General features: G+C 33.9%; 1 long non-coding RNA gene across 2 annotated transcripts in view; it reads left to right on the top strand.

The window, feature by feature from the left end:
* The window catches only part of LOC123615784 (uncharacterized), a 185,199-nt gene extending 171,432 nt beyond the window's left edge, over positions 1-13,767 (top strand). For both annotated transcript variants that reach the window (XR_012503264.1, XR_012503263.1), the window contains 2 exons: positions 1,805-1,935; positions 5,223-13,767. This is a non-coding gene — a long non-coding RNA (uncharacterized LOC123615784). The remainder of the gene's footprint in view (positions 1-1,804; positions 1,936-5,222) is intronic.
* The last annotated feature ends 279 nt before the right edge of the window (positions 13,768-14,046 follow it).

Genomic DNA, 14,046 nt, shown 5'->3' with positions numbered 1-14,046 from the left:
TATTGAAAAATATTATAAATGCTTGAAAGGAATTAGATATTATCAACTTGCAGTAGCATTCATTTGACCATTCAACATACCTTTATTCAGCACCTTCCACGGACCAGGCACTGTATTAGGCAATGCAGATGGAATGGGGAGCTCACAAAATAGTCCCTGTTCCTGCCTGCAGGAGGCTTACACTCAAGTTGAGTATAAAGCTGCAGAAGAAAAGTGATGGTCATGGTGGTGATGTTATATGTGTGCCCTCTGATCTCATCTATCTTGGAATGTGTTAAATTGTGGAAATGTAGAGCTGTGAGAGGAAAGCACCGTGCTTGACAGAATCAACCTGGGCTGTGGATGTGGTGATGTGAGAAAGCATCAGTCCTGTTGTCACTTGTAATGACAGTGGCTTGCCAACACACCTGACATTGAACCTAGTGCATTTTGGTTTGCATTTGCTCTGATTCTTTTTTTTTTTTTGATCACACTACTTTAATGACATTTACAGCAATGAAAAAGCCAGTGAAACACAAGCTATCTGTATCAATAAATAGACATTCCACGATTTTAGTTTGCAGAAGAAAAAAAAAACTTTTTTTATTACCACTGACAACAACAATTACAGTAGTTATAACTTTTCTTGAGTGCTTTATTCTGAATTATATTCCACCAATGCTGTACATAAGTAGTTGTCTGTATCATCTTTTCATCTTTGAAGAGAGTTGTGCTCTGTCTCTAACTTTAAAGATCATTATTTTTGCTATTTGCTTTTTCCTTCCAGTAGAGTTGTTTTTTTTTTTCCCTTATCTTACTGTGTTTTCCCAGCAGGAATACTATTTTAAACAGATTGCTCTGTTCATATGTTCTGCTGCTGGAATTGGCATGATTATGTCTGGGCCTGTAGTGGGAGAATTACTGGAAGTAAGGAAGGTTTCAGTTTGGTACAGCTAGAACTTGCTTTTCACCATTTTACAACGAGTAATAATGGTTTAGATTGTCATTTTTGAAACCTAACACTCCAAGCAACAGATTTGTCATAAAAGATATATTTTCAGAAAGAATTATTCAAATTGGCCATATTAAATTACTTCCTAGTTAGTAAAAGTGAAATGAGTTTATCTTTTGAATAATGTTATTGTAGAAACTGAAAAGCCAGAAAGATCAAGCCTCCAGTGACAGCCTAGTGGGAGACTGGACACCTGTGGCTTTATTGATACATACTGTCTGAAAGTAAATAAAGCATAATGCAATAAAGGAACTGCTTTGCTTATGTTTATGTCTTCCCCAGTTTATTCAGTTTATCATTTGAACTGGGCTCTGCTCTTCTCAGTTACATACTTTGACTGTTAGAGCCTAAATATTTATGGAATGAATGTCCGTCCATACCAATTACAATAGCTAACCATGTCTTTCTACCAAGATAGAAGAGGTTTAGGTAATATAAAAGTATACCGTTATCTATTGTGCCAAAAGATTTTTATAATTCAGAGCTACTTGTAATAAATATATTTTCAAAATTAACGGATTATTAATGTAGATCCTGCTTTAGAATGATTGCACATTGTTTTATTATTGTTTGTTTGAAATTACACCGTCTGTGATGAACAACAGCAAAAAAACCTGTATGCTAATTTTCTAGCCTACAGATATGTTCAGCTGTGTTTACTTCTTTTTCAGTGCAAAGAATGTCTAAAATATTTTCTGACACTTTATGCCTTCCTTGGTAGGGGGAAGTGAAAGAATCTTAGAGTTGTAGTTTGTATTAGATATTAAAGCATTTGCCAAATTTGACTTATAATGATGTCCTATTGAATTTCAGAACCTCTGGATCTTCACTCAAAACAGAAGCCAGTTCTAAACCTACATGCAGTTTGGGTAACCATTTATGGGTGCGCTTGAGCCATTGAAGCATTCCTCGCTATTGGCCCTTGGGATGACTGCATTAATGTGGTATGGAGACTAATTCATTTCAAACCTTTCTCATAGTCACGACTGGGAAGAATTTCATGCTTTAATCACAGGCTTTAGTTCATATAAATTAATGTTTTCTCCTCATAGTTCAAAAGAAAGTTGCATAGATTTGATATTCTCCCAAACTGACTTTAAACTTTGAAAGAGATGGCATTTGGAGAGAAGGAAGTAGCCAGCATCCTCATACAGCATCATTCCTTTCTTGAACATTTGTCACGTATAGCCCTTTTGTGCCTTGAGCAATAAAGGCATATGATGATGGTTATTTATGGTAGAGATGGTCCCATGAATGGAGATGAGGAAAGCAGGAGAAGAAGAAAGTTTGGAGAGTAGTTTTAGAAAATTTAGTGTCTATGCTCAAAACCAATATTACATAATAGTGGAAGAAGTGGTAAATTTGTTGGGAGAACAATTACACAGATCTCCCTGGGAACCAGTGAAGATGTTTGGAGAATCAGACAGAGTCTGATTTCCTGCCAACCACAACTACAAAATGATTACTCTTTTGAATAATTTAAGATATACTTGGAAAAGTAGGCAGGGAAGAAAATGCAAATCTTGATTTTTGCCTTAATAGGAATTGAATAATAACTGTTTTTGTCTAAAATTTATGTGAACTACTTGAATTGGGTAATTATTGAAATAATTTGGAGAATGAAGTCTGTCTAAAGGGCAAAATACTGGGTAGAAATTTACAGTGAAAAGGCAAAAAGGGTACAAGATATTTGGAAGAAAGGAGAGGAAGGATAGAGAAATGCCAGTGACAATAAGACATTTTGCTTCCTTTGTACTGTTACTTAGGGCTGACATCTTAATTTTTCTAAAGGACCTGGTTTAGGTCCTTCATTCATTCTATAAATACATGTTAAGTAACTACTATGTTCTGACCACTGTTAGGAGCTCGACATACAGTGATGAACAAGAGAGTTAAAGGGTCTGCCTCAAAGAGCCTACATGCTACACTGAGGAGAAAGATTAAACTAACAAATTAAGAAATAAATAATTACTTCAATTGAAAAAAATCTTAGAGCATCAAAAGGTATCCAGTTGACCCACTGAGACAGAGGCAAAAGAAACTTTATAAGAAAAGAAAAGAATGCTCAATTTCTTGATTAAAGCTGAATAAAAAAATAATTACAATAAGTTCAGATTGTGATTGGTAAAGTAAAGGAAATTAACAGTGAGGCATGAGGAAAGTAATGGAGGTCCTTACCTTGGTTACTCAAAGAATCCTTCACCTAAGAAGGTATGAAGCAGTGTTCATGTATCGTGCAGTGATTGTTAGAAGACTCATGGACAGTTTATGGACAGATATTTTAAATTAAGGAAACTTTTTTGGCAGAATGAGAGTCACTAATATATGCCCTACATTAAATAAAATGAGAGCTGTTAGGATATACTTATGTATTTTGGGGAGTAATCAGGCATGACAGGAGAAATTGATGATGCTAGACAAAAAGAGCTAGTTGCCAAAGTGGGATACTGAGTGGCGAAATGGGACGGGATCTCGAGCAGGAAAAGCCACAGTCTTTGGTAGGAAGTGGACATTTCTTCCATTTCAGGGGAGGGAAGCTGAGTGCCTGGGGTCAGGTGCAGTTAAATTAATAGTTTTGTTGAAAGGCAGAAATAGGACCTCCCTCCTGGGTTGTTTTCTTTTTTCCTGTTTCCTGTTTTATTTCAAACCAAGTAGGGAGAGAAACATTTAAATTGTTCACAAAGATGTCCTGCTGATTTCCAAACTTTTAAATACACTTAATTAAAGCTTTTCCCTCAAGTAAGAAATTCATTTTTAATGTAAACACGGACATACTGAGTAGAGTTTATATTCTGACTTCAAAGTTTGGAGAAAAATGTCTCATATAAACTATTAGTTCTATAAGCAGGTCTATGCCCAATGCTGAGCAATTTCGTGAATCATTGGTCCCTGCTGTTGCACACAAGGACAATTTCTAGATTATATCTAAAGTACTGTCATGTAACATTCTAGTCATGTTTGTCATGACTGCAGGGAAACATTAAATATTTTTTATAAACAAAATATCTTAGTATATAAAAATAAAACATTAGAAATTTACTTTAAGAAGAACACAAAACACAAAATTAGCAAAAATTTTCTATACTGAGAAAACAGTTCTCCAAAATGTCAATCTTATTTTTACCTAAGTACAAAGTTTTGATATACTGGAAAAGTAAACTCAAATTTCAGTGTAATTCTTCATTTGATTAACATGGTAAATATTCTGAGAGGTCTGCATCCCAAATATCATTTGAATGAATTATGATTAGCCTTGAAATCATAATAATTCAATATACTGATGAATACTTAAATTCTGTTACTTAAATACTTAAGTAGAAATATAAATTTTTTTAGTTCTCACTTTCTCTAGGACTCAAGTAACTTGAAATCTACATCTTCAGTTCCCTCTGCCATCATTCCTTTTTAACTGTTTGTTAACTCTATGAATATAACATTTTGCATACCAAATTTTAAACAAACTATCACTGTATACAAATTGTGGAAAATACTGGGTCAATTCAAACTTTCCAACTTCCTTTCTCAAATTCAGTCATCAGACTGATAGGTTAGGTTTCCTTTCCTTTGTTCATTTATGATTAATTAATTAATTCATTCAATAAATATTCATTGGTACCTAATATGGTAGTGTTAGATATATAGAAGAAAATAAGACAGCAGAGGTCCCTGGCTTAGTGGACCCGTTGTTTATTGGAGAAAATAGATATAATATAACTATATAATATATATATAACTAATAATTTCAAGTGTGATGAGTACTAATAAATGGGGAAACATAGGCTTTGTGGAAGTATAAGCCTTGTCTGGGTTTCAGGGAACAGAAAAAAGATGGAAACAATCAGGCGATACAAACATAACCATTGTCCAACAATCCTTGACCTTGATTTTCAAACAGTGTTTTTTACATTTTTGGCTGGGAAATACACTTGTATAATTTTGAAGAATGATGGTACCCTGGATGGTTGGCCTGAGTACCTTAATAACTTAAGTTCATGGAGCAAAAGTAATCCTGATTTATACATAATTATAGCATATTTGGTTCAGTCCGATAATGAAACTTTATCTACAGTTGTCCAAACATCTTGCGTCTAGAAATAGCTGTCGGTCTCCAAACAAATCATTTCTAATTTTTGTGCAGTAAATGTAATGACAACTTGAGAACTAGCTTCTAAATGAATAATGTCGAAAGATGTATCAGTGTTTCTAATTTGTATTCTTTTTCATTCGGCAGATAAACATTTTCAATGGTGATGATGAAATCAGTGCAGACAAGGCTGCTTTTATTTAAAGAGGAATGAAACGCATGCTTAAAAAAAATGAGTGGATTGGCAAATGGAATCAGAAGTTTTAAAGATCTGGCTGTTGCTCGACTGATTTAAAGGTATAGATGTCTCGAATTACTTCTAACCTTTTCAAAAAAATATGAAACCACTGTAAGACTAAGCTTGATAGCTTTCCTTAATCAGGATCAAGATACATAAACCTTTTGCACTGTTCCATGTCACAAGAAAATTCTTTGTGCGACCCCTGCTTAATGAGTAGCATTGTACGAAACTGTTTTACATTTTAATGAACCAATGTGGATGGCTGGATCTCTGTATAATACATGATATATGAAATCATTTTGAAGTGTATTCAAAGGATTTAGTTTACCAATGACAATACTGCTCCTTTTTCTGGTTTACCTGCTAAAGGTAAATAGGTAGGTCTAGCAAAAATATAATAAACTGAGATAAATTTTTAGTGGATTTCATGTACTAAAGAGATCAATTTTTCCCATATCCTAAATCATTTTTAATGTATTATAAATTCTAAATCATGTATAGTAAATTCTACATATGAGCTAATTTAAAATTTTCAGTTAAAATACGTATATATGTGTACATATATATTTCTATGCATACATATATGTGAATTACATTGCTATAATCAAATAATGGTTAGTACTGTCAGTTGCAGAGAGAATATGTAGTCTGAAATTGCTAGTTAGAAACTGAGATCTAGAGGGCACTCCCATTCCAATGTGAAGAGAGGAAACAAATTTAAGTTGAGACTAGAATCTAGGCTTTATTATTTATTTATCTACTTATTTATTCCACAACCATTTATTTATTGGGATGCATTGCAGGTCCCAGCCATTTGCCCTATGTGCTAATGCTTCTAGGCGTCCCTATTTCAACCCTTAAACTTCTTCCTAAAAGCGTTACAAATACACTAGAGAAGAAACAGAAAAAAAAAAAAAAGAAAGTCTGGAGGATAAATTTGGAAAATCTATAAGAAATTGAACAAAATGACAGATGGAAAAGAGGAGAGAAAATCAGAAAGCCCATTCAAGAGATGTGAGGAAGAGGAGTTCTAAAAGGACCAGACCAGAGAAAAAGTAGAAGGAAGAATCATGGAGGTGGATTTCCCAAGACAAAAGACACATTTCTTAATGGAAAGGACTCACTAAGCACCCAAGATAATGGATTAATTTAAGCATATCATGGTGAAGTTAGGAACAATCCTTAGGAACAAATATATTATTCTCATTGCTTGCAAAAGAATTTTTTTTTAAAAAGACAAGTATGTATATTTTTGAGTCAGAATTGCTTCAGAATACTCAACAGCAGTGCTGAAAAGTAGATTGATGCATTCATATGTTCAATATCCTGACGAAAAATGAGATTAACAGAATTCTATATTTGCTCAAACTATTAAGTAAAGGATAAACTAGAGACTTAGAGAAGTGCACAATCTCAAAAAATATGTGTCCCACACACTTTTTCACAAAGCAACTGTACTATAAATTCTACAAATATGAGATAGCAAACAAAAACCAAGGAAAATATGGGACACAGAAAATAAGAAATTCAATTAAGGAGAGAGGTGAAGGGAATCCCTGAAATGATTTTAAAAGGCCATTAGCTGCATGACTGTTGTACCCAAAGCATAGAGAGACCCAGTCGTGATTTCACTATGAATGTGTAGATCTATGTAGGTTAGAACCCACAGGCACACCACACTTTTCTCTGAATGAGCAGATTAGCACAGTCAAAACCAATGAATCTCACTTTTAGATAAGATGCAAAGATGACATCTGGGTAGGACAGAATAAAGAGACAATAAAGATCACACTGAACCAGGCTTCTCTTTTTTTAACTCTCTTCATAGCAAGAGACTTCAGTTTATTGCAGACTACAATTCAGAAAAAAAAAAAAAAACCCACACACAATTCTACCCTAATAAGAGGAATTATCCTCTATATGGCAAATGTTCATATATGCCTAAACTGCCCCTGAAAAATGTCTAAGAAGCTGGTGACAATGATTGTCCCTAGGAGGGTGAAATGGGTGGCTGTAGGAAAAGTGTGTAAGAGAATTACTTTTCATTCACCACTGTTACTTTTGAATTCTGCACCAAGAGCATGAGTTATCTAGACATATGGTAAAATTAAAATGATGCCAATAAAATGCATCCTTTCACCAGAGTCTTCAGGCTTATTAAATGTCTCTTTGAGATGTTAAGAAGCTCACCAGTTCCACATAAGATTCCACATAAAAGCTGTCTGTTCCAGCATGCCGGAGCCTAAACTTCCCCAGGAGTCAGCAACAGCATATGTGTCTTACTTCTTTGTTACTAGGAAATGAGTTCAGGAGAGGAGGCCAGAACATACCTAAATACAATAAGGGACCCCCCTGCCCCACAAAATCACCTAACCACTTTAATTGGGAAGAATAGGGGTGACTATATATGCACTGAAACTATTTATAATGCTAGAATAATTTCATGAACATATAATTTGTAGAATATTTATGAATTTTTCAGGGGATGGGACAGATTTACTTTTCACAGGAAACACAAAATTCTGCTAATGAGTTTTAATCTTCTGAAGTTGTGTTTTGGGTCAGAAATTAATGCAAAGCTTACCATCATTTCATTTCACTTATGCTAAGTTAAAAGTGAACTAAAAAAACTGGAATAAATGTGACAATTGATAATTAACCTTAACCTTATTTATTAGGAAAAAAATGTTATGTTTTGAGGTTCATCTATGTTATCTTGCTACAACGTTGTAACACTGAATTTGCGACATCAATATTAGCATGGCCCAAATATGCTCTTGAAACAGTCCCTAAACAGATAAGCATATGTCTATAATTTCATAATCTGTTATGTTAAATTTTGTACCATATGAGAGTACTCACTTGGCAGCACATCTACTAAAATTGGAATGATGCAGAGATTACATTGGCCATGGCAGAAGAGTGACATGCAAATTTGTAAAACTTTCAATTTATAAAGAACTTGAGATTTTTTTCCTAACAGATTTGTGCTACAAGAACTACTAAAGAGAGTTCTTCAGATGATAATAAAAGGACACTAGAAAGTAACTTGAATCCATAGAAGAAATAAAGAACCCAATAAAGGGAACTACAGAAGTAAATATAAAAAAAGTATAAATTTTATGACACTTTTTTCCAGTCTGATTTAAAAGACAACTATATAAAGTAACAATTATAAATCTACATTTATGGGCATATAATATATAAAGATGTAATTTTTATATCAATAACAGCACAAAGGAGCACAATGTAATGGAGCTACATATAAGCAAAGTTTTTTATATTATTTAAATTAAGTTAATATTAATCAAAACTAGGTAATTTTAAGTTAAGATATTATTTGTAATCCTTAGAGCAAGCATTAAAAATATAACTCAAAAATATAGTAAAAGATAAGGAGATTGAAATTGTACACTAGAAAATATCTATTTAACAGCAACAATAAAAAAACCCATACAAGTCAGTAATAGAGGAAGAGGAATTAGAAAAAAATATGATACACAGAAAACAAATAATAAATGTTGGACATAAATTCTACATGAATTACATTTAATATAAAATTATACAATTAAATATTAATTATATTTGATATAAAAAGGTTAAACATTCCAACTAAAGGCAAAAATCTACAGAATGGATAAAAAATAAGAAACATGTTCCAAACATACTTTCTACAAGTGACACACTTTATAGTCAAAAACATGTATAGGTGGAGTGTAAAAGAATTGAAATATATGTGCCATAACAGTGACAACAAAACAAAATGACAACAAAACTGTAGTGGCTAAGCAAATGTTAGAAAAAAATGTATTTTAAAACCAAAATTTTTACTAGAGACAAATAAAGATATTTTATAATGATAAGATGGTTATTTCATCATGAATATATAATAATTATAAATGTATATGTACCTAACAACAGAACTTCAAAATACAATGAAACAAAGTTGGACAGAAGGGAAAGGAGAAATAGACAGTTCTACAATAATAGTTGGATACTTTAATACCCTTCTTTCAATGCCAGATCAGGCAGAAAATCAGCAAGAAGGTACGAAATTTGAACAACATAATCAACCAACTAGACCTAACAGACAACTATAGAACATTCCACACAAGAGCATCAGAATATGCATTCTTTTCAAGTGCACAAGCATAGCCTGTATGTTAGGCCATAAAATAGACTTCAATAGATTTAAAAAGATATAAACAATATGAAGTATGCTCTCAGATGACAACAGAATGAAATAAGAAATTGTTAACAGAAAGAGATTTGTGAAACTCACAAATATGTGGAAATTAAATAATATATTCCTAAATAATTCATAAGTCAAGTAAAACCTCATAAAAGGTATTTGAAACACTTTGAGATGAATTAAAATGAAAGCACAACAGATTAATTCTTGATTGGTCCCAAACACTCTTTTTAAAAGCAGGGGAATTAGACAAAGATCTAAATAACTATGTGCAATAAGTCGAGGGAAGTTTGAAGTCTGTGAACAGCTCAGGAAGAGCAATAGCTCACTGAAATGCTGTGTGAACCTGTGCCACTCTCCTGAGAGCTTTTAACTGTTTTAACTCCTTTAGTTCTCACTGTAACCATGTTAATTAAATACCATTATTAATCCCAATTTGAAAAGGAAACTAGGGCAATGAGTGATTAAATAATTTTTTGAATATACTTGGAGCCATAATCAGAATCCATTGTCTTAATTTTTAAATGTATCTTGAAAATATTTTGTTAAAACATATTTTCAAACCCCACATAGAAAGTGATGCCTTTCAGGATTCTTGGAACAGACTCATGGTAAAGGAACAAAATACTGATGGAAAGCAATCTCCACTATTGTTAGGTATATATGTCCTGGAACTCAGTGGGTGGGTAATTCCTTAGGTTAATAACTATGAGGAAATAACATTAAGTATTATGAATGGCAGAAACTCAGGGACAAAGTTTACTGGAGAGGAGATTATAATAGGTGATAAATGTCAACAAAATTTTAGAAGACGAACAGTGGATGGATTGATGTGATTTAAATGTAAATTTTCCTCCATCTTGCAAAGGTCCTTCAAGGGAGACATGAACAAGGATTTAGCTGATTTGTCCCTAAAACTTTGGTAAAGCTCAGGAATTGGAAATACTTTAAAACAGACATGCACAGTGGACCTGAAAACTGAGAAGACTACTTAAAACTCTGTTTAAGGTGTAGATAAACCCACTCCCAAATTTCCCAATCCCAAGCAAACAAGTGACTCCCCTTCTATTGTAGCAGAGGCATGGAGGTTTCTATTGAGAGGCTCAATCAGAGAGTCTCTGGATTCTGGGATCCTATGCAGGGCTGAAAGGGGAGTGACATAATTTATTAAAAACAGAGACTTTGAGTTAAAGTCAGTATAATGAACTCACTGTTTATTCCCCTAGATGTAAGTTGCCAAGTTGGTGTTCTTTATGCTGGTAAATGGACAATTCATCCATGGGGAAATTCAATATCCAAGGAGAAAGGCTCACTGAGCTGGGATAACACAGTGGAATGTCCCTGGCCCCGCCTAGTCATGACTGCAGCCACTTGTCAGCAGTAGAAATGCCATTCATGTTCACAGGTCAACTTTTTAATACCTTATTCTTCAAATTAATAGATGATTAAGTTTAAAAGACATTTGCAGAAATCGCTTAATCTAATAGATGCAGACCAAACAACAAATAAGCAAACAACAAACAGTAAAAGGGAAAACAAAAGAAAAATAGACAAAACAGTGCAGACAAAAATTAAAAATACTAAATTAATATTGTCTGAAAAACTTTGTAACAAACTATATCTATGTGTCTAATACTTGTGTGTTGCAAAGCTAAAGAAAAACACCATTAAAAAAGTCATGACATGATAAACAAAAGATGATTACGAGGCTTAGAAGACACAGGAAATCTCCCAGAAAATAGAACTACTACAAAACAGAGGTGGAAATAGGAGAAAAATAGTAAGTTAGAGCACCAGTCTCAGAGGTACGACATCTAACTGGTATGCATTCCAGAAAAGGAAAACAGAGGAAAAAGACTAGGGAGAAATCACCAAAGAAATAATGTTAGACAATATTGCAGAAGTGAAGTGAATGGACTTCCAGATATAAAGACTCCAGTGTGAGCTAAGTAGGATGAGTTAAAAACTTCAAACCTTTGTTCATTATTATGGAGTGTCAGAACTTTGAGGATCAACAGAAGATCCCAAAAGATTGTTGACTGTCAGGGGAGGGGGAAGAGGACAGTGTGAAAGAATTAATATGAAAATGATGTAGGACTTCTCAGTAGCAGTACTGGAAACCAAAACAATTACTTCAAAGTTCTGAAGAAAAATATTTTTCAATCTAAAGTTGCATATCTAAGCCAAACAAACAATTGTGTATAAAGGTGGAGTTGAGACTTTTCCAAATGTATCAAATATTTCACAAAACTTGGCTTCCTGTTCTGTTTGATCCTACTGAAAGGAGTTTTACAGTTAGAGAGATTGAGATCTCCATAGTTAGAGAATCTGAGAATAATTTAATTATAGATACACAGAAAGCTAAGCAAGCTGATAACAAAAATGAGGCAATTATCAAGTCTAGGCGTAACCAAAGTTTGTATAAAAATGTAATTATATTTTGCTGTGTGATTCAGCAATGAAAAATATTTGCATGATCAAAATAAAGCAGACAATATTGATTTAATAGTAATTTTTGTTTTGGGAGGAAAGGAGAGTGAGAAAAAACTGATAAAACAGCTAAATACAAATCTTATTACAGACCAGTGGGTAATGTTTAAAATGAAATATGAAATAATGATTCACGATGTAAATATGTGATTTCAAATAACAGAAGAAATTAATTTTTCTAAAAGTATCTTTGTGGTCAGAAAGACTGGGAGTTGAGATGAATAAGGTAAAGGATTGCTGTTTTTTGTTGTTGTTAAATTGTTCATAAACTTTGTATTAAAAATGTCTCTTTAAACCATGCACAGCTACTGATTAGATAAGTAGGAATTAATTTTTAAAACTGTTTATTTTCTGGGAATAAGAAGAACTGGGCTTTAGTCTCAGCTGTGCATTTATCTTTGTATCTGCTGATGATTCAGGAATATTCAGCATACGGGGTCAAAATACAGTTGCCATCTCAGGAATCAAATTCGGCCAGCCGAGGGAAGAAGCATGCTTTAAGGCTGCGTAACAAAATACCACAAACTGGATTGCTTAAAGAACAGAAATTTATTCTATCACAGCTCTACAGGGCAGAAATCCAAACTCAAGGTGTTGAGAGGGCCCTGTTCTTTCTGAAGCCTCAAGGGGAGGATCCCTCTTTGTCTTAACCAGCTTCTGGTGAGGGCTGGCAGTCCTTGGTGCTGGCATTCCTCGTTTTGCTGCTGCATCACTCGGGTCTTTCCTCTGTTGCCACAGGGAGTTGTCTCTGTGTATCCTTGTCTGTGTTTTCTCTTCTTATAAAAATGCCAGTCATACTGGATTAAAGGTCCATCCTATTAATCTCAGTTTAACTAATTATATCAGCAGTGACCATTATTTCCAAATATGGTCACATTCTAAGGTACTAGGGGTTAGATTTCAATATATCTTTTGGGGGACACAATTCAACCCGTAACAGTGCATCATGGCATTTGTATGAGTCCTTAGGTTCAAGGGGCCTTTGGGAGTCTAAGCCCACCAAACTATTGCCATTTTATGATAAGAATTTCTCCCTTTGCCACTGCTATTTGTAACCTAAGCAGAATTAGACCACTTAATTAAAATAGTTGATTGAATTTTGGCAAATGATATGTTTGAATTGTGTGTTTCCGTGACTGATCTTAGCAATATAGTTTAAAAGGATTGGTGGGTCACATTTTCATTGTCAGATCAGTCCCCAGGTAAATGTGTGGGTGTATGTCCATCCTGATAAGCCCATTAAGGATGGGGCCGCAAGGATCTGATCTGTGTCATGACTGAGTGGGACCCAGCTTGCTGAGTTGCTATCCCTCTCCCAGCAAGGGAGGGGGCCAAGTCAGTTTCTCAAATCTTAACAGGCTGCAAGGAAGATTTTTAGTGCCTTTTCTCCACTATTATGAACATGTGTAACTCCCAGTTTATTGATACTGGCTTTTGCCTTCCATAGGGTCCAAGCATGTAGAACGAGCATTAAATTTTACTTCTGTTTAACTTGGAATTGATAAGACTCAGTGTAAATAAATGCCCATTGAGTGGGAAAGTGAATCTTTTAGAGTGATGCTTCGGAGTCTAAAAAATTAGGCTTTATATCAGACCAATATAGTCACACCCCTAACTGGTCCTGCATCTGTACTCTTCTGTGTCACTGTGATTCAGGGTCCCCTGGTCTTGGCCTCACTCTCCTCACCCTGCTCCCACAAAATTTCCCTTTCCAGGAGTTTCTGTTAATTAAGGGTCATGTGAAGGAAGAAAAGAGCAATAGGTAGGAAAATCCTAACAAGTTTCCTCATTAAAAGATGTAACTGAAATTTAAACCTTAAAATTAGCATGACTCGATTGCATTATAAATTACGGAATTTATAAAGGAAACATGGGTAATGAGGATACCTTTTTCCTATAATTACTGCCAAAAATAACTTGGAATCCTGAAATTTCTTTCAAGATTCCTGCATTTATAATAATACATGTCCTACAATATATCAATAATTTTGCATTATTATTTGTAAAAATTATTCAATGTAAAAATTATTCTGATTTAGTGTAATTTA

Source organism: Camelus bactrianus, chromosome 29 (assembly GCF_048773025.1).
Source record: "Camelus bactrianus isolate YW-2024 breed Bactrian camel chromosome 29, ASM4877302v1, whole genome shotgun sequence".
NCBI classification, from domain to species: Eukaryota; Metazoa; Chordata; class Mammalia; order Artiodactyla; family Camelidae; genus Camelus; species Camelus bactrianus.
Note: the sequence above shows the minus strand (reverse complement) of the source record. Positions and strands in the feature narration are given on the sequence as shown.